We start from the raw sequence: 22,261 nt of genomic DNA, 5'->3' as shown, positions 1-22,261 counted from the left end.
AATGAAATAAGCGAACCCAACGTGACGACAAAAATTTACGAAGAGATACGTAAATATCTTAGCAAAGATATCAGCGGATCTGAACGAAAGATAATTCTTCCTTGATGAAGGCATGACATAACCTTATCTTGCGATTTACAGGATGGGTAATTTCGTTGCTGTGTCAACAGGTGTCGGTACATTGAAGTTTGTTATGTTAGTCGTAACACACCATTCATGTCAATTCTCGGTCGACATTGCAGTTGTGAGTTTATGGCATCGGAGCATTCCTACATGTTAGAAGATATAATCTCGTCTAGTAATATGACGCGTAAGGTCAGGGCATCATAAAAAGGAAAACAGACTTAGGGTGTATCAACATATAACAGAGGAACATATTAGTCCGTTCCATAGTCATGGGTTGTACAAGTAGAATATATGCTTATAAACCTAGCCGTGGGTGGCGTGGAGAGGTTAAATTGAACCCGTGCTGGATGCCAACGTGGTCCTAGGTGCACTGGTTTAATTTGGGTAATTCAATTACGTTAAACGGTGGGCTGTTTCGCAGTGAAAAAAATAACTATCGTGATTTTTGCAGAATGAAGTCAATGTCGATTCGCAGTTATATTGCAAAATATCGAAGCTTATTTTCGTTAATGTAAAACTTACCTTAACTCAAGTTTCAGATCAGCCGCGCGACTTTGGGATGTGTTATACGATGACGTCTTACTTTGACACCTAAAAATTTTAATTCGCCTAGGTTCTGTAGAATATCTAAACTTAGATTGAACAGATTTTGCCCTTCTGGTGACCTCAATATTAACAAGATTATCTTCGTGCGTTTATCAATAGAGAATTGCTAATTTCCATCGAAAACTAATTTGCGAAGCTATAACCATAGCCGCAATCGAAAGGGGTAGCTATATACGGATTCTCCATTCTATAAACATGCCACTATTCCCGGAATGGGCTCTTTGTGTTAATGTTAAGTTTGCCAGAAAACTTGGTTACGCACAAAGTTAAAATATTTTCTCGGCTATATTGCACTCTAAACCTTCCTAGTTGTTTTCCTCGGTAAATACTCGATTTCGATCTTTGAGGCTCTATCGAATATGGTAGGAAATGACCTTTTATCTTTTTTCTAGTTGGCCAGCAACGTATCCAATAGAAATCCATTTTCATACGACGAAGGTCTGCACCAATGAGCACCAGAAAACCAAACCTTTTTACATTATTTGTTCTCACGTCCATAGTAACTGTGCAGTTGTAAATTTCTTAGAGTATTCGATTGATATTCGCCCACATCAACTGCTATCCATGCTGTACCTATGTGGTCCACATTCGGTGCGTGTAAATGAGTGGGTCAGCCAAGAAGGCTAGTAGATATTCATTTGTATGAATTTCACGCACTGAGCGCATTGTTGGTGAAGACGGCAGGGCGGACAAACCTCACTGTCCACGTGGCCGACCGCTTCATGTCCAATAGAAGCTACCCAACTTACGGTGTAAATTCGAAAACGCGGACGAAAGAACATCAGCATAGAGAGTCTAAGTGAAAGTTCTATGCTGGAAAAGCTAGATACACGACGTCACTGCACTGCCGAAGGGTTCAGTGTGAGCTATACAGAATTGGGATGCAATACCACGTTTTAGTCGTCATCTTCTGCGCGGTGCGCCTCCAGTGAAGAAGCGGTATAGATGGTTAATAGTGATGGACGAGACATACAAGCCGAGTTCGACCGAATGAGCAGACGAGAAAGAGAAAAAGCAGAAGGGAACAAGCAGACACCGCTGTGAATACAATAATCAGCCAATGGAAAAGCATCGCCAACGTGTAAAGCAGAATTGCAGGTCGTCACGCCTCTACAGTGACCAACACTTCGGTGATGGTGGCCAATCTATCCGTTAGCAGAACCGCCGCTATTACTATTCCAATGACAGAATTAGGGCGAACGAGACTGGAAGTTAGAGCGAAAGCGTGCCGATAAGGGCCGACGGCCAGACAGAAAGGCAAAGAGGCACAGGGCACCTGAAAAAAATGGGTAACCACAAATAGCTGGAAAGCAGACATCGAGCGAGAATTCGCAAAGTGAATATATATAAACGAAAATCCTTACGTGTCCGCAGTTGGCTTCGAATCTAATGCCAAATGAACGGCTTTCGTGCACAGTTTTGATAGAGACCACACGCCGCGTTTTTCAACAACAGCAGCAGTGGCAATAAAGCCGCGTACGATAGAGTTCGACATATTGCATATAACAGTACAGAAGCCCTGGAGATGCAGCAACGGTGTTTCGTTGCTCGTAACCAAATAGCGATACTTCACAACGATAAATACAGAAAACTCAACAGCAGTCACGTCATATTAGGGTCTGAGCTCAAGGACTACGATCGATTATAGGTTAGTGGATAAAGGCTATTTTATCCGTTTGCAGAAGTTATCGAGCAGGTACAGCGCCTTAGAAGAAACTGAGAATGACCATTTTGAATTAAAAGATGTACGGCAAATTCGTTTTTTTATCATATAAAATCATATACTGAAAAAATTTTTCTTACCAGATAACTAATTGAGAATAGATTTTAGCTAAAGTATACATGAACATAGGCAATCAGCTCTGGAGACGCGCCTATCAAATCAGAATAAGAAACCTTGAATACACGTTTCAAATCATCTTTTGTGATGTTACTCAATTAAACAACTATATTGGATATCGCCTCTGAAGGATCGTCACACGGAAATTTGTCATGCACTCTACAGAATTATACATGTACGCCTTATTTTAGTACGCAAATATGGCAGCGAACAGAAATGTACATGGTACAGCTGGTGCAATCGTAAAATATCTTTTTTCCGATAGAAATTTGCCCTTGTTTATCCTCCGTACAAGTGTCATTTGGCTCTCAATCGTTGCATTTCTTCTTGCGTCGTCTATGGTTTCGAGTACCCCTATGCCAAATTCCGGATGTGTTCTGTGTCATTGACGATCATCGGCTGGCCATGCGGTGGATCGGGCTAAGGCGTATTGATACTTCGCATGATAAAACAACTTATGTCTGACAAACGCCATTTGCAAATGTTGCATGGCCAGCTCAGATTTTATGGGCAGTCAAGCAGTTCAGTATTTGTTGCTTCACAGAATTTCCGCCGTGTTAGATGACTATAAATAGATATAGAAGACAGTTCTTCAGGTGCAGTAAGTGGAGTGAATCTGGATAAGCGCGCAATCGCACTAAGAAAAAAAACATTTGTCATAGATACGGGTCAACGAATGAGCATGCTCGTGTGACATCGAACGGTTCAATCTTGTTTCCATGAGCAGAGAATTACCATCTGAGGTTTGAATTCGTGATGTGAGTCTTTTGGTTATTGATGACCATACAAGGTAGTTTCGAGTGACAGGGGGCGAAAGTATGGACAGAACGTAATGAGTTTGAATAACGGTTTTTTTTTTTCACTGGTTTAGGAGGAGCAGAAGAAGTAAATGCACGAGAAATGGATCTCATCGTTAAATAAGATTGTTGTTGAGCCCATTGCGTTGATGTTTCGACAGCGCCTCCCTCTCGGATTAATCGCGTACTCAGTGGCCGCTAATCGCGGTAGGAGGACTGGCCGAAACAGGGCGGGTAGAAGAGCGTTGAAGTGCCACTATGAATGATGTAGCTGGTGCTATCAGCAGAGAGCCAAGCAGCAATGGCAACTTATTATTCTAACACGGGGCAAGGAGATCCATAGGACACTAACTTCTACGAGTGGAAGGAGGAACAGTAAACAGCAAAAAGCGGTTCGTCGTCTACACTGCGCTCTTTCTTTAGCGGCCGACCAGTTAGTACCATCCAGCCTCCAATGAAGGCTTCTACCTTGCCTACCCGTGCTATTCCAGCGGTTGTGCTGAAGAAGATACGACTGTTCCCATTGGTCTCCGCGGCGGGTTCTGCCCATTTCTGCCGCTACTAGTGATGACGCTGCTGTTTCTGTCGTGATAAGTGAAAATGATTGGAACCGACATCCTGGTAGAGTTACTGGGGGTAAAGTGCTGGGCGGCTGTGTGTGTGGCCATAGAGCAAAAAGAGCTTCGGTGGCGTTAGTGGCAAGCTATGTTATGATTCTTGCTTGGTCAAAGGGTGCCAGCGGATGGATAAATCAAGGATTTAAACGTTTGTAGAAGGTTCGTCGAGAGATCGGGTGCTAGTTGGTCAACGTAGTAGAGGCAACTGTCAAGGCCAAATCGGTTGTAGTCCTTGGACAGGACAAAGGCCGAATGAATCACTTTTAGAGGCTAAGGAGCCGTTGAGAACTGATGCTACAGTAGACTATACGGGGTCAAGCATAGGAGACGAAGCTGTACATAACTACATATGACTCGTTAATACCGCCGGTTCGGCCACTGACCGTTCAAGCGAAAACGTCATGCCTTAAGATATAATTTTTCTATGGGCCATGATGTTGAGCACATTCAAGTTGTTCTTTATGCCACCATAACTGTAAAAGTTAGGTGCAATTATAGGCTTAGATCTTACTCGATGTACGCTGCTGCGTAAAAAGCGTTCGGCTGTATGATTTATCAAGTGTATGCAGGATCGAACTGATTAGTAAAATAGCAGGGAAGCGAAGAACATTATCGATATAGACAATAATGATAATAACAACAACGCTATTGTATGAGCAGTTGTTGACTCAAGTACTCTCTATTGCAATTTCCATAAACAAGCATTAGTTGATTGGTGTGGCGCAAAACAGTTTGTAAAATACATAGAACAAATACATTACCTTTTTTTTCTAAAATGTGCTATGACTATATAAATATGATAGCGTGATCTATACACTTTGATGGCATCTGATAGATTTATCTAGTCAAGCGTTGCTATCTTATATTCTCAAGCAATGATCCAATGCGATATTATAGGTGCTTGGAACTGAAACAGAGCTACAATATGTACAACACAAAAGAACTACATATTGAAGGATGCATGAAATGTCTTTTTGAATACGTAATAATGTCTAAGCTCGTATGCGCGAGCGTCTAACAGTCGTAGTACTATTAAATAAAATAAATAACTAAATTGGTCGAGCTTAGCATATATAATTTGGCCTCCCCTATAGCAGGCAGTTTCGGTAAACACCATTAAGTTAGACGTAAGATGAACTTTGCTGATTAATAAGCCTATCCAGCTAATAAATGTTTCATTCGATAACATCTACCAATATGTTTACCGCGGTTCGTTCTTGGAGGCTAATTTTAGCGTACGTATTTGAGAGTAAAATGAAGAGTCTAGTTACTTCTACTTCAAATTTCTCCAGAGCACAAATAGCGTACCCATATCTGCTAGCATTTTCGCCTAGAAACCCACAGTGCCTATAAAAAATATCAGGCATAACAATTTAGTCAGCGTTACTACGAACGGTAGCATAATTACTGAATAGACGACTGGTTTCGTATGAGATGAATGTGGCCACACGCCTGCTTATATTACGCTCCGCTGAAGCCAGTAGATTCTACATAAATACATGTTTACGTTACGGCGAGCAGTAGTAAAGAGTCGCTTTTTTATTGCACCTGTTTATATAGAAACTAAGCATTCATGAAAATTTAATCAGTATCGAAGACGACACTGTCCTGTGCAGAGATATTGCCAAGCGCACGGTACACAGGTACTAAACGATGGACATCGGAAGTGCCACAAGAAAAGCTACTATTGGCTAATACAGGACAGCGCTGTATAAACACTATAGGATTTCCAATATTACATTTCTGTACATAGTCACTGCAGGATACGTGAAAATTTCACCGTGTATAAAGCCGGCCTGTTTTCAATGCAGCACAAATTCACCGCGATTCAGAAACTATCGCTTATATGATCCGCGTCTGATAACTGAATGCCCGATCCCTTGTGAATGGTTGGATCGTGGCTAGATAGTAATTACTAATACACAAATAACCTTATTCTATTCGTAGCGACAACCACAGATAGAACATGGCGAAACATCTCTGCATCGGGTCCAAGCGTCTAGCGCCATTTACAATAGGTTCCACATTATGTCGTCAAAAGTATTATCAAAATTGTCACCAGGTGTTTATGCAGCGCTGTCCTGTATTAGCCAATAGTAGCTTTTCTTGTAGCATTTCCAATGTCCATCGTTACCATCATAAAAATGCACTGTAAAAATAATAGCATGACAAAAACAATACGAATTTCATTACACCTTTATGACAACGTAAGGAAAGCTTCTGAGAAGAAACAATTTGCTGCACTGCTATGATAAAGGGAAGTGTTTAGTGACGAAAATTTCAAGAAAAAAGTCACTCGCCAGAGGCATCGTCATGGCTAATCGATAGTCGTACTACGTAACGCATACGCCATGCACAGAAAGCTAAGCGCTTCTTTATTTTAACAGTATTATGTTGATTGACGTCTCATTAGTACAATATACAATATAGGACTACTTCACTATGGGTAACTGTTGGAATTTACAGAGGGAATAGGGCGTATACACAATAGTTTATGGTATGCACGCAGCAGGTGCACACGTACATTTGGCTGTTAAAAGCGAATTCGATGAATTTTGAAATTGAATTCCTTTTGGACACCTCGCTGCTAGCACAGGAAATTTGACTGATAAATGCTTTTCTTGAATGTATATTGCTCGCGAAGGGATACTGATTGAGTACGCTTCGAGAAGAATGTGTAGTCTAGAAAATCAATGTTCAAGTTTTTGTTCCTCGAAGGCCACAATGTCGCAAGAATTCGTCGGAGATTCGTGAAGGAACTAGGTAGGGAGGCCTTAAGCGAAAGCATAGTACATGAGTTGTCCAGCACGAAGGTTAGAGTGTTAAAGGCCAGCGAGGAATTAACCAGGTGTGAGGACCCGAAGGACAAGAACACGTAGCCGTGGTCGAGGAGACTTCCCAGAAAAAAAGTTAAAGCTAGAAAGCCTCTGTCGGTTAAATCTGGCATTTTACAGATGACATGTTACAGAATTATAACATAAATATTGAAGGTGTCGAAATTGAGTAGAAAATTGATCTTCTGTGAATTCATCCCAAGCCAGTTGGAAATGCGGGTAATTTGCAGAATTTTAATCAGCAAAAAACCCGCTGAGCTTATGCCGAGCGTAAGCTCGCGAAAGCAACGTATGGTTCAACCTTCACCGCCAGTTAGGAAGCCACGGCGTTGTGTTAAACAGAAATCAAGTTCGGTGGCAGGATCGAGTAGGTAAGGACCTACGTTTATGGTAGAAACTTTGCTTCCAATACTATTACTCTTTCTGTATGTGCTAAAACTTTTATTCTTGACGGTCATGTTTACACACACGTGATTACTGTTCACCCCAATCCGGTACCAGATTCGCTCAATAGGAATTTTCAAAGTACTCCATCATTAATTCGCAAAATAACTTACTAATGGTAACCGTGCAATGCTAGTAAGTGCAAGCTTGTTAAGGTACCTCGACATACAAAATATTATTACGTATTCAAATTTCAGACTCAGAACAGGCCAAAGATCTTAATAATGCAATTTCCTAAAAAGATTAAAAGAAAACTTCAAAAATAGCAAGAATAAGCAAGTAATTTTGAAACGCCAACCCTCAAGGCTCATCTAGACGATTCGATTGCGAATTGGTATTCTCTCCTCTGAAACAATCGTTCATTTCTGTATGAGAAAGCTACGTGTATCAAAAACAACTTTTTGAGCAATATTCAAGTCGTTTAGATCTAAACCCCACTAATTTCTGGTCTGCCCCGTCACGCTTTTCTCTAGAGGTTTCTAAAGCCGTGTAAGAACTAAAAATATTTAAAATGTCAATTTCGAATAGGAAGTAATATTTTTCAATAATAGCAGGAGTTCGTCTAACGCGGAATGCACGGAGTAGCGGATGAGCGCATGCCCGTCGCAACAAATAACGCACCTAAGCTTCTCCCAATCAAAGTGCCTTTTGCAAGTTTTGTGGCTCTGTCATGAGTGGTTCTAAACTTGATGTTTCTGTTATTACGTTCGGCATCGAAACGAAGCTTGTCTTCGTCTGTATTCGAACCTAGATCACCCACCACGTTTTCCTAGGATAAATAGGCAAATTCGTTACCCACAAAGCTATCACGCGGACATCAAGACTTACCCCCATCAGTCAGAGTAGACGTATCTTCTCATCAAATATAGCAGATTAGATCAATATTGCTACTTCTCAATAAGATTTGCTGAAGTCAATTCAGCTCGACTAGTCCGCTCTTGTCATTAACGCTGCGATTATTGACATTGGCCGGTGCTTATACTACCCCCCACTTCATGTCACTGTTGAAACTATTATGACAGTCTTTCTTGTGCTCTACCTTACGAGCTTAAAGCTGCTATATCTTGTTTGGTGTGAAAGTCACGATTGTTTACTTTACATGGTGGTACTGATGAAATAATGGTCAGCTCCAGTTGCTCTTTAGTTAAACTGATCATTTTGCAGATTCTATTATGCTGCTTTAGGCGACAAAATATTGGCCTGCAAAAACAATATAATCTCAAGGACGTTAATGAGAGGAGGAAACAATTGGCAGGCGTTCAATTGCGATGAGCACTTGCAAACAGAATAGGGGAAGAAAAAAATATGGCCCAGGGACACCTAACAACCATGACTCCGGGATGTCGCAAGGTCCCAAACTTAAACGCTCCTTCCTTTCCATCGCCTATGGCGCATACGTCCTTCAATTACCGTTTATCCATCAGTCCACAGGCTCGAAAAGTCTTATATGTTGATAGTCGTGCTTAAGCAGCCTATCGCTAAGGAGCTTATCGTCTACTAATTTCTAGCATCCTTTTAATGATGCGCATGCGCTAACCGTTTCAGCAAGTCTATCCGCACTATTCAAAAAAAGTCTGCGACGTCAAATACAACATCAACAACAATTACTATCACTATAATTACAATTGCTGCAAATAGTTTTAATACACTCTAATTCTAAAAGAAAGAATAAATACACATGTAATACGAGTTGTATAAATATTAGTACATATATACTAATGCCGACTTCTTTCAGTTGTCAAAGATCGTTGCTCATAATCTGAGCATTCTTCATCTCTGATTCAATTCTTGACCGCACTGTTTGGCGGCGGAAGCAAGGAGGGATGTCAGGGGCATCATCGTCTGCCAAAAGGTCACATCACTATGTAAATTCGACTATCGTATTGACGAAAAAGGAACAAGCCTACACACGAAAGCACACATGCATGCGAGTTCCTCTTCAGTCGTTCCCCCGCCTCCGATCTCATCATGATTTAACTAACGGCTAACATTATCCATCAAACTTTACGCGCGGCCAGCAGCAAAGAGATGCTGCCTGCCTATCGAAGCGTTGGTCAATCAAGAGAATACTACCATGTTGGCGTAGGAGCATGTATGAAATGTAGAAGGTGAATGGTATTAGAGGCGGTTAGGCGAGCGGTAGCAAGGAGTAGTAACAGTGGCTTTGGGCTTCAGGCGCCGGACAATCATCTCAGATATCCTTAAAGAACGCAGGTATTCCTCCGCTTAGATTGGAGTAGTTTTTTCTTGGATGGCTGGTCCTACATTTAAAAGGCGCTCCGGGAAAAAAGGAAACAAGAGAGGTGATTTGATACCATGGAGTCTGCAGGTCCTTACAACAGAGTCCTGAGCAAAACGTGTACCCTCAAATGTTTAGCCTGCGGTGGCACCCGTTCGTCGTTATAAGCGTTTACGTTTCCCATCGTCCTGCTGTTTTCTTCGCGAATATATGATATGATAGCTTAAGAGTTGCTGCGGAAATTTGGCAGTGAAGAGCGCGAGACGGTCGTATATTGAGAGAGTTCCTGCGTAGGAATCAGGCGACGTCGGCTCTCCTCTCGACAGAATGAACCAGTGGGACTAGTGGTGTTCTTGATGATTCGCTTGACTGGACCCGCGCTGACTGAGTGTCTTACCTGTACTGCCTTCTTAAGCGGCTAACAACATACATTAGAACTATGCATGATTACCAGGGCTATGCAGGCTTCCCACACACGCTCGGCGGGCGTTTTAGTCTCGGACATAAAGGGCAACGTTTGGGCAGACGGAGAATTCTGTACAGGCAGTGCCTCTCATATCACTCTTGCCTCTATAGGCCCTTGCGTTCCAGTAGTGTCTGTCTCCTCTAGGCCACCGATTGACTATTTCTGTTTATTAGCAGGCACCATATTGATTGGGCTTGTTGCGTAGAGGTTCGAAGCAACGAGCCGTTATCCGATTACGTGTCTCCGTAGTCTGTTTTGTGTTCCATTCGCGCTCGAGTTTCCGTCATCATTGCCGTTGCCTACATCGCCGTCGAATTTTCTATACAGTTACTTTTCATCAACCTTGCCCTAGCCCATCGCAGTTGCCGCTGTTTCGTCATAAGGGATATGCAAGAGTCTCTGGTCTCTAGATAAACGAGACCGCGCGTCGCCTATGGACCACTACTAACGCCAAACTAATGGGTCGCCCACCTGCAAGGGGGGCTTCTAAACGACACGGAGTCGCACAGACGTACTACTTGTTTGCGCTTCTGATGCCGTCAGCAAATCCCTGTATCAAGACAGATTCGTTTTCATTTCAGTGCCGGTTTACTGTGCTGCCTTAGCCCATCCAAGTGGTAATAGCTAGAATCCTTTGCCATAGATTTCCATCGTGCTACGGACTAACATGTAACGACGACAATCAAAATGTTATTCTCACAGGTAGTCTTTTTGACCCGCCGCGACATTTTGGATGATAGTACGTCACAGATAAGGAAAGGGATGGTGACATGCAGAAAGTACGACGTCAACTGACCCAGTATCAGAGGCACAACACGTCAGTACTGTTTCTCCAGCCCATAAGTCAAGGCAGGCACAACACGCTATAATTACTTGACTTAAATGTTATATATTAGATTAGCGAACAATTCATCAAAAAAAAACACGGATATACTATACCGAACTGTTGTTACGAGGCAAGTAAATAGAAAGACTAATTTTACTATAAGCAATGTATTTTCCACGAATTACATCATTGCTTTGCATTTTTTTGCGCTATTAATATAACGCTACCTTACGTGTACACTCTTTATGTGTTTATAACAGTTCACAACATATTTTACAGTACAGCACGAACTCCTTTTTTTTTTTTTTTAAAAAAGTTGTCATTCGATAGAATTGGGAATGGTATTTTCGTGTTTTGGAGGCTTAAGCTGTATACAAGAGAATGATTTACAGGATCGCCAAGAACTGCAGCTGACCTTCGGCAGCTCTGTGATTTCCCCTATAGGAAAAGAACAGTTTTTATATGCAGAGTGCATATACAAATATATACTCCTACGAAATAGAAATAAACAAAAACCGAAAAGAAGTCATATGAGACTTCACAATATACGGTTTACTAACTGGAAACTTTAGACACGACCAGGTTTGTTTCGGGCAACTATTCTTTCCTTGTGATTAGCACTCGCTAAAGATTAAGTTAAAATATCGTTCCGTCCCGATTCGTCAGTATCACTCCATTTTAAGAATACGTTAGACACGCATATACAGAGCTCTGCCAGGGATCACTCGGGTAGGTTTTGCTTTTGCGTCATGGTGTAGTTATTAGCTACTTGCTTTAAAAATCCTGTTCAGAAATTCAACTGGTCGCGTCACGCCAACGTGTGACATAGATGTGATTCAGGAGGTCTGCGTCGGCGAACTCGGCAGTTCACCCTAAACTTCTCCCATACGCTCTCATTGAGTACAACAGATTCGACCGTGTTGTAGCCGACGCTCTAAACGAAGTGTCTGCTTAAAGAAACATATAGATCTGTTGGTAATCGATTGACAGTATAGCCAAACGGTTAACGAGTACCAGCTAATTATCAAATAATCTAAACATCATTAGAACGACACGCTAACGAACCATATGTTACAGTTTGTCAAACCACAGAGGAAAAGCTACGTCCCTGTAGATTCGCTGTCTCTAAATACGCCTGTAACCTTATCGGGCAGCGAGGTTACGCACGGAACTCAAAGCTATGAAGCCAATCATATCTCGTAAATAGTTGGCCCTGTAATATATAAAAGGTCACTAATATAGAATTATTGTAAAAATAATGGTTTCAACTAAACTAATAGACACCTCACAGCTGATTCAAAACGTTAATTTAGCGCTAGCTTGTTGCACCATTGCTGCAATGTAAGTCTCATCTCATTCTTATCGTAGGAGTCCAAGATAGCTTAGACTTTTGCCTCGATATACAAAAGAAACTATTGAACACGTATCTCAAGCCGATTTCATTATCATCATACTTTCATCGAAGCTGATTTGTCAAAAAGTTGATAGTTCTATAAAGACCACTATATTAACACCATTAGCTATAACCAAATAGAAGTCTAGAGTTCTATGTCTCCTGCAGCCGTGAACAGCCGCCTCATCAGACCTGAACGTCGATTCATACGTCGACTAAAGCAAAAGCATATTGTATCTAACTGTTTTTTTTTATCGAACACTGCCGTGAATTGGTTGGCGCATTTATTGGGTTCCAATTTGAATAGGTTCAGCTTCATTTCCAGAAGCATCACGCACTTCAACAACTCTTTCTTCTGGAATTCTTCTGGAAAATTCTGGAAACTGTTAGTTTCCAGAATCCGTATAGTTCCTAGTAGGTGAGTGCTAAAGGTAAAGCATCCTAAAGATACGTTGTAGTTAGTTAATTCGTCTGCCCTGAAAGCCCTTTATAAAAATAGAACCAAATTATTGAAGGCACCACTTCATTATATTTGCAAGATACATCAACTATATAATATATCTTCTACGCATAATACACAATTGAAAGCAGTTAGTTAGCATATTCCTTCAGCAATACATCCATATTATTAGCACGAGGATACTGTTTAGTTGTAGGACAGGCTTCACGCAAACACCCGCGATGTAAGTAAACCTCTAAAAATTAGCAGGAAAAGATTCACGACAAATCGTAGCGCCTGATACATGCTCGTATTAAAGACTCCAGCTGACAAACGCTAGCGACATAATTGTTCGATTACGAAACGCGCGAAAATTTGAATGCAACCCCCCAGTGGTCTTTTGAGACAAATTTCAGCATGTCTTTAGCTGGGCAACTCTGGTTTGTCTGAAGGAAAGCAAGAAGCAGGAAAAATTAAATAGCGGACCTTTTACGGTAGGGTAGAGTAGATATGAGCGCATGAGTAAAGAAGCATAGTCATCCGTATTTATCATAAGCTGGTCGCAGTCAAGTAAGCTAACGTCTTTGGGACTCTAGCTAGATCCTGAGAGCTAAATATAACAAACAAAGATTGAACTGCTAAATCAGCCACTTTCACCTTTGTCTCCCTTCATCCCGCGACCGCCTTAGTCCTCGCGCACAAGGACAGCAACTGCTAATAAATGACCACAGATGCCTGAGGTGTTTTGACTTGTTGGTGGCGGTGTTGTAAACGCCCCTTTCGAGAAATCCCAGTTACTCGACTGTTTAGCAGCAGGCGGCTAAACAGGCGAGTTCACGCCTTCGGTCGCCCAAGGCAGTGCGAATAAAGAGCCGCTTTTATATTAAAGGGAACTGACATACACGTGGTTTAGCAAGCTTTTGCCCTGTCGCCTGGTCCTATCAGGTCGGTCTGCTGGTTAGTAACGGTGGCTGTAGGGCCTAACACGGGGGAATTCGGAACCAGCTCTATGCCGCCGACTAAAGCCGAAACATGCAGCCGAAGTGCATAAAACGGTAATAGGAATAAACAGGGATACTATCAGACTACTATCTAATGTAAGTAGCTTCTTGCCGTCGCAGGCAAACGTTGGGCTCTCGGTTGGCTAGTTATTTGTGTAGCAGCATGAGAGAAGTGAAGGGCAGGCTAAATTGCCTGCTGAAGTCTTTGCATCAACTAGTAAAGTAGCATAAATATGATCGAGGCCCGGATCCGAACGCTGTGGCGCGCTTCGATCTATCCGTCCACCATCTTGGCTGGCACTGAATGTCTACTGGACGAATGCCGTGTTTACTAATCTCCCCTTGCTGCGGCGGTAAAATATCAACGTTGATTAGGTAAACCAACAAAGTTGGGCCTGCCGCTTCGGCCCAGAAGCCTCAGCTACACATATACGTGTTCAAATACCGCGTCCGACGGCAGGCGGGTTAACGTCCCACAAATAGACGGCCCATTTCTATATGGCAGATAATCGTATGTGATCTCTTTAAATTGGACTGACCGGCCATGTTTGGTTGGCTACCAGTCACTGCCAGCGCTGCAAAAACACGAGTTCAGATTGTGAGCTAGTACACATCTGTTCTGCCTATGAAGGTCGGCCGGGAAGCGTTTTCCAATATTTAATTTATCCCGAAAACTAGTCTAACTACAACAGAAAAGAGGAAATGAACTGGTGGACAATGAAGAAGAGCATGAGTCAGCGTCTCTCTAGAACTTCAAGTTCGGTGTCTCGGCGCGCAAACTACAAGTTGAATGTAGTCGACTTCATTTCTCACAATTTGCAATTGTATTGAAAATACGTGCTTGCATTTTTTTCCTTTTGCATATTGACAGGCTAGCGTCTCTGTAATCGCGCGTGGAAAGCTTCACTGATAAGTATTTTTATGGCAGTATAGGAGATGGGACGGCAACATACGATAGAACTAAAAAGAACGGATTGGATGCACATTTGCGAATAGTTGATTGAGGTAGCTGAACATCACGATGATGTTTGGAAAAGTACGAAGATGAATACTCTGCCTGCCATCACTACGTAGTTTATTCTATCACAGTAATTTCAAAAAAACTTTTTTCGTTTCGGTGTTAATTTTACTTTTGTCATAAGGCTTTTGTCACACGATCGCTTTCACGCTCTACTGAAAGCTTGATGGTCGGTGCTACGGTGACGCGGAAGCTGTTAATTCACATCCCTTATACCTTCCTAGGAACGATGGCGTCCCGAGACACTTCGAAACTAACCGAAAGATAATATAGCTGAGATTCAAGGCTCGATAATCATTGTTGTCAGTGTGCTCATTCTCGGCTCCATAATCACCTGGACCTTTTAATACTGTCTACGTGTCAGAAGATTTTTCCTCAACACTTGAAAAGGTCATAATATCATTCGTGAATAGCGACACGCTCTTCAATCAATCACATTCGAATGTAACGAATCCCCACGTACTGCATATGATCGTATCACGCAATTATGGGTTTAATCTCCATTTATCCAACGAGCTACTTGGAAATTGTGATATTTTTTTTTCGAATTAGACCCATCACGAATCATAACGTTCCGTCACTACGTAAACATTGCGAGTTCATCTTTGAAAATCAGACAATTTAGAACAAATTTCGCTGCCATCACAAAGCGTCACCGTCGGAATAGTTCGAGTTCGTAGCTGAATGCTGCTAGAAATCTCCAATAATAAAAAGAGTATATACGCCTATGTGCTTTAAGTATGCGACCGAATAGTCCCAGCATCCACTGAACGTGAAGGGCGCGAAAAGAGCAAGGTCGAATACGTTTGCTGGCTACGTATTTATTGAGAACTTGATTTTGATTTTTAAGTTGTTTTGATCTTATAAAGTAAAGATAATTTGACCTAGATTTTAGTAGTATAATAACTTAGATTTACAAATATGTAAGCATAGGCTGAATTAAGTGTGAGCGGATAATTCCATCCAACCGAGCAAATGTGTAACTATCTATGTGTTGGAAGTTGCACAGAGGATTTTGTATGGTCTACTTAAGGCAGTGTTGGTCACTTGCGATCGATTGAGATTTTGCGGGTAGCCTGGACGAAGAAGTGTTATGGAGGGCCTTACTGGGAAGGGTTGACACCAGATGCGGCTTAAAATCCAATCAAAATCTCTTCTATTTTTTTTAAAGAATGCATATGGTCGTATACATATTAATCCTACGTATGATATTATTATTTCATATACCAGTCACTTTCAAGCATATTCCCAAACGAATGCTTGTTTATGTCCAGTACTCAGATACATTTTCTCCTACTACTTTAAATTCAGTTAAAGAATCAGATGAAATAGCTCTAATCTAAACAGGAAGATATTGAATGTTCAAGACTCTGAGGCAAAACCGTTTTCATAATCTGTTAGCTCACACAGGGTACAGTTTCACCGGAGCTGAACGGCCGGCGCCAGTCGATGTCAGCAATTTAGAAAGGTTTTAACATGATTATTGATTATTTTGCCAGTGTTGCATATCGCTTCTCAGTTGGGTTCTGGGTAGATGCCTTAAAACCCAGCTCGTTCTACTAATCCTTGAGCATTTTTCCTTGCACTTGCGTGCTCATCTGTCTTTTATTAATTTCGTTGGAAACGTCTCCTCTTGATTGGAGTCTGCTTTCCCTAAATGACATATGGAAACAACACGCAATTAACTGTAGTGACCTGCATTCAATAATTATGAGGTGTTTGAAGCATGGTATACGAGTAGTTGGGCACTTAATGATTCCGCGTCATGTCCACGCAGAAGATTATCTCGACTAGACCTAGTAAGAGAAATCAGTGAAGCAGAAGGCGGTGCATACAGGTTACACTGATACTTTTCAAATCATCAGCGGATGCCCCGGGTTCGTTTAAGTCCTAAGGACGGCTTTTCAAATTAGTAGATTAATTTTGTTGACAGTGTATTTTCCTTTTACAAAAATGGTTAAATAGTGAAAACTGCCAAAGTCTAGAGTGCGATCTTCGGGATTGGACAGGCTAACAAATAGATTTAGACAAAGCCGACATCTATAGAATAGGAAAAATATAAATGATTTCTCTTATTGTCTACATTTAACGTGAACGTATCCATACTCAGCAAGACATTACCTCATCCCATGCTGTATCTCGTACATACGATACCCAATTGATACTTGGAACTACCATTTGTCAGAGCGTTCGTTCCTTTCGGATCAACATGCTAACTTTTCTGCTTCGGCACTCTTAGATTACTGTTTTACAAACTAAACTTCCGCTCTTTATTTCTAATTACTCCGTTTCCACTGCTTAGTGTCATAGCCATTTCTGTCATTTTTGAATTGTGTCTCTATCTGCCTGTTACTGTTCGACATGCCGCCTATTGTGCAGAATAGCATTTTACTCCATTGTGCTTTTATTTCAGCTACTGTTGTTTGTTGGAATAAATCCGGTGCTGCCAACGCTGCCGAGGGACCAGGAGTCGTAAATCTTTCGAAGTTTTAGCAGGGCTTTAGAAACCACCAGCCGATACATCAGATTGTATACCGTTTAGGTATGACTCCGTCGCAGAATACTGTTGTCGTCGGAATAGTGGAAAGTGAGCCAATCACATTGGGAGACGTTGCCACAAATATGCCTCATCTAGATCTGCCCCGCACAAGAAACATAGTTGGAACGCCATCCAGCTCACAATTCGTCAGATGGGTTTGCCGCTCGCGCCTGAACTTGAACATTTGACAGCCAGTTAAGGCCATAACTTAGCTAAGGCATGAGACTATACTACTAAAAGATGGTATCAAAACCGCCAGTTCCTTTATTGGAGCTGACCCACACGTATTGTCGCTCCCACGCTAATATATTACAACAAAACGAACTTGTATGAAAATATAGTGCTACAGCTGTGAAAAATGTCAGCTGTTGGGAAAAATATAGGATTTCGGTGCCCAGGCAGCACTGGATGGCCATCGTACTAAAATGTAATGAATGGTGCCCGACTGTGCTAATATTCTGTAAACGAAGCGGTATCCATACGTACTAGTGTGATCTTGTCTGCAACACTAAGGTCCACAAGGTATAGCTTAACGTTCTGAAACAAAGAAAAGATACGTAAAGCGCCAATTTCAATAGACTCCATTGACAGAGATATGGACGACGTGCGCTAACGCTTGTCGCCAATAACTGCTGATAACGCATTCCCGGATCAGCTTATCTACAACGACTAATCGTATTTTCTCATATATAAACAAAGATTAATACCGTCATTGCGAATAGAAAAAACAATGCTAAACCTACAGATTAAGCCTACCTTTATTTGAGATTAAGCCTTTCACATACATCAGCCTTCTAGGCTAGTTAACTAACTCGGGCTTCTTTGCGAAAGAGTACTTCACTCGTGCTTACGAACTCTAGCTCTGTGTGGAGCTTTTAGATTAGACGGCGTGTTCAAAGCAGTCTACAAAATTGGCTCAGCTGTTTCTTGTTTTGGTGCCCTTAACGTCTTTTGGTGATGTGCACGACTTCCAGACTAAAGGCACAACACCAACTTGCCGAGATGGATAGGGAACAAGATGGAAACATCCCAGACCATCTGATTAGGGAAGTATACATTTCTAGGAATAGAAAACAACTGTGGTTGCGCATCTCTGTCCTCGATGAGCATGTTTAGCTCGAATTTTTCAGAAATGGCTAAGCTTCACCTAAAGGTTATACTGAGAAAGGTGCTTCTATTAAAAAAATAGACGGGTCATGCGTGACATTTCCAAAGGCCGTGGCTGCTGACTGATCAAAAACAACCATTTACTAGGACCCTTTGTAAGTATTTGTGTTAACAGGTTTCTTACGATTTAGCAGGAGATGCATCTCCTAATGTGTGCCCAGTAATTTAGTATAATAATAATTAGTATTGTTATTAATTCATATTTTTCCTTCAGCTGCTTGAAAAGCCACCTTTTGATTTTATAAAAATATGCCATGCTCAAAGATCCATGTTGAAAACCCTGTCTATTATTGTTAGAAACCTGAATAACTCTACCCGAGAGATTTGTTCGTTGCGCCTTCAGGATGCGTTATGGAGAGTTACAATATTAGCACAACGACGAAGCTACAGCTTTTGACAATTTTTTTAGCTGGGTAAACTCAGGCTAGATAGACATATCCTAATAGGAGGAAGGTTTCTAGTTAATTATTTACTTCAACGCTATTTATGTATAATGTATCTTCGGATTATAATTAAGCTTTGCTTATGACGTTGCTCTAGATGAAAAGCTCAACACGAAAGCTGTGATTATAAATGACGATACGAATTTCTTATTAGCTGGCTTAATGCAGATAAGTGTGGCACGAACGGCGTCCGGTGGCCTTGTTGTGACTGGCCAAACGTGGAAATCGGATCCGGCCATGGACTGATCTGCGTTTTCAGCGCAAAGGAACAGATAGAATCAATAGCTGACGCACTATCAATTACAGCCCGAGAAAAGGTCATACTGCTATATAAAAGATATTAGACTCTCTCAGAGAACGCTCAGTAATAAAAGCCATGATCTGGATTTTTAGATAATTTTTGACACTAATAAAAAACAAGGTTTTTGTCATGTTACGCATACGTTCAGAGCAGTCTGCCGATAAAATATGTCATACATAAACATTGTAACACAGCATAGAAAGCAGCGCAGATTTATTAAGAGTATTAGTTCGACATTAATTACAAGATGTTTTACAGAAATTATTCATCTGTTACTCAACGCATCGTTATCTCTTCAAAACATTGCTAATAACTAAACTTCGAAGTTACAGTTCTAAGAAAACGGGACAGATATTCCGTTTATAACAAACGCGTGCAATCATGTAATGGTGCCCTTACATGCATGGGTAATATTTATCGTGCAATTGTCAATATGGCTAGGCACTAGGTTGCAATGAGTTTGTCACGACTTGGACTGAGTCATAATCCCTCGACCTGGGGAGAACCATAATCCCCACAAATACAAGTACAAGTGAAGTCCTTGCTGATACAGCAGTGCGAGATGCAAAAGTCTAGAGGAGCAAATGGGAGAACTTTTCATCGGTACCTGTTAGACGTAACAACAGACCAGACTGTTAATTATGGTGCACCTACAATAATAGGAAAAGAAATATAACCAGTATCAGACATGGGATCAATACTGCCCTTTGCGGATCGACAACGCTCGATGTCCCCGGACGCGGCACCTTCTGCCAGCGATCCGCCTTACTTCTCGGCTTAATTCCACCATTATGCTAACGACGTTTACCTACTGCCCCTCGGAGCTTGTAAGGAGTAAATAAATATGTGTATACACAATGTTCACTTAATATCTGGTAGCTTTCAAAGTAGGTCTGAAATCAGGTCGAAGTTTTTATCTCAAGTTCTTAAACAATTTGGAAATCTGACTTGATTTAAGAGGTCGTCAATTGTATTCAGTTTTCATCCACGTATGGAGTACCATATGATTCTTGGAAAGCTGGATTCTCTTTTGTTCGAACAGGGTATTCATGGCAGGAGATATCTGTATGGTAAAGTTCACGTTTACTGCCTGGGTAACATGCGACGTTTAGTACCCTGTATATGCTATAAAAATTCATAATAAGCATTTATAAAAAATAACACTGAAATATTTAAACGCTTACTTTGTCTTTTGAAAATTCCAGTTTACTTTATTGTTCCTCGATGCTTAATTTATACAGTCAGCGAAGCCAGCATGGCGTGAAGATAAAGTTTACGCTGCTGACCTTGTCGCAATGATAATCAGGCGACCTCTCGCGGTAATCCATCCAAAGAAAGCAACAACGTTGACCCGCAATAAGTGTGTATGTATTTACTAGCTGGAAAGCTTGCTGTAAATAGAGTGGTACCGCTTCTAAGAAAAGTTTGGATCGGTCTTCTGCCTAGATTAATCGCAATATGTACCAACTGGGACAGAAAGTTGAAGTAAATGAAGCTGCGCTGGTCCTCATGCATGGCCGTCGTGTGCATAATTAGAAGACTAGCGTTGTATCCCGAAACTAAGTTTAATGAATTGATTTGACTCGAATGAGCTCGAATTAATAGGTCTACTATATATTTAGCTAGATTTCATCGTGTCATAGAGTTTAGATGCCATGGTCATTTGAAAGAACAATTTCCTTTTCGCACAGGAAGAAGATAATTCCACGATGTTTTGCAATGGTTCCAAGTATTTTTTTTATAACAACCGTATTTACTAACGCTTTAGCTTTACCTGTGCATATTAGACTAGGCTGGTTCTTAGTGGATCACATCGTTGAACATCCTCTTAGCTGCTAGGTTTTGTTGGGGCTGAGTTTTCTAGACCTTCTTTTTCCATTTGTAGAGCTGCTGTCGCCCATGGAGAAGTAGACGATAACTGATACTGTCATGTAGCCAGCACCCAGATACTACTTTATGATTGTACTTTGCTCGTAGAAGGAGGAGCTATTTAAGGACGTTTTTTCCTACTTAATAGGGCAGTTACTTGCTTCGACGTATTGCGACCTAGCTATGGTTGTTTCGTCAAAAACATCTTATTTTAATGGGTAATGGGCAAAATGGTACGCGACGATTGAATGAATGAATGGGAAATATGAAGACGATACTTTTTTGGATTTGCCATTGATGCCAATGCTAACTGGATCAAACGGTGCCAATAGAAATTCCGGCCAATATTAAGCAGCAAAAGTTACGACAGATACCCAGTTGCACGTCTGCTTCCTTAACGACGTGCAAATAACTTATAATTTCTGTAATGCTAAGATTATTCTATTGGTAATACATGCGTCGTAGTTTGTGCTATCTTACATACATCATTATAAACTTCTTCTTTGAAAGTGTATTTTCGTCTTGTCACTGGAAGCTATTGGCCTGCATGGTTCGGCAAATATCCCTTCTACGGCTGTTTGAAGTTAGAACAATTCCGTTTATCGACGAAAAGGAGCGATCCGATCCGATGTAGTTCTATTTTGTCTGACTGTAGTAGCGCATGGCAGGCTTAGAGCCCTGTTGACCGCGAGAAAAAAGCAAGAATGTAAAAGGAGACATCTGAAAACGTTCACTTTACCAGGACACCCGTCCGTGGAGCAGAATATACAGAAACAGGACAAAACGGCAGCCTTGTATTGCGGCAATGAACTGTTCCTATCGAACGGCAGCAGTAGAGGCTATAGTCAGTGACGGCACTATGTGCCGGCGGCAAACTAGTTCCACCTCGCGAATTACTGCTAGTGAATTGATGTATGGGCCTTAACACTCACCACCAAGTTTTCATCGATTGTACCAAGTTGAAGAAAGAAACTACTTGAATAGAACCACGGCCGCGGCGCGGTACTAGTAGCAGATCCGAATATCTTTGTAAAAGGAGTCTCTTGCTATCCGAGCAACTTGGCTCCGTCGGCTCGAACACTTGAGCGCCGACGAGGACAACAACAACAACAACGGAAGATATCTACTCTTCTCAAATCTTTCTCCCTGCATTTCAAACTCACTATGCCATTTTTCCTGTTTCTAGCTGATTCTGAGTACACAAATGCTGCTGTTGAATGAATAATTCGATAAGCGAATAGCAGCCGGGGATTGGAGGATGGTCGTGTTGGAGAAGACACTCATAATAATGCTCTC

At 41.4% G+C, this 22,261-nt stretch overlaps 2 long non-coding RNA genes across 2 annotated transcripts in view; one reads left to right on the top strand and one right to left on the bottom strand.

The window, feature by feature from the left end:
• The window catches only part of LOC147752178 (uncharacterized), an 87,152-nt gene that overhangs the window by 54,344 nt on the left and 10,547 nt on the right, over positions 1-22,261 (bottom strand). The gene's annotated exons all lie outside the window — the stretch shown is intronic.
• On the top strand, positions 3,202-5,184 carry LOC147752179 (uncharacterized). Its single transcript, XR_015314803.1, has 2 exons — positions 3,202-3,330; positions 3,444-5,184. It is a non-coding gene; the product is annotated as an uncharacterized LOC147752179 (long non-coding RNA).

The sequence above is a fragment of the Varroa jacobsoni genome, unplaced genomic scaffold, assembly GCF_002532875.2.
Source record: "Varroa jacobsoni isolate VJ856 unplaced genomic scaffold, vjacob_1.0 scaffold_1430, whole genome shotgun sequence".
In the NCBI taxonomy this organism is placed as follows: Eukaryota; Metazoa; Arthropoda; class Arachnida; order Mesostigmata; family Varroidae; genus Varroa; species Varroa jacobsoni.
This window is presented reverse-complemented; position numbering and strand designations above follow the sequence as displayed.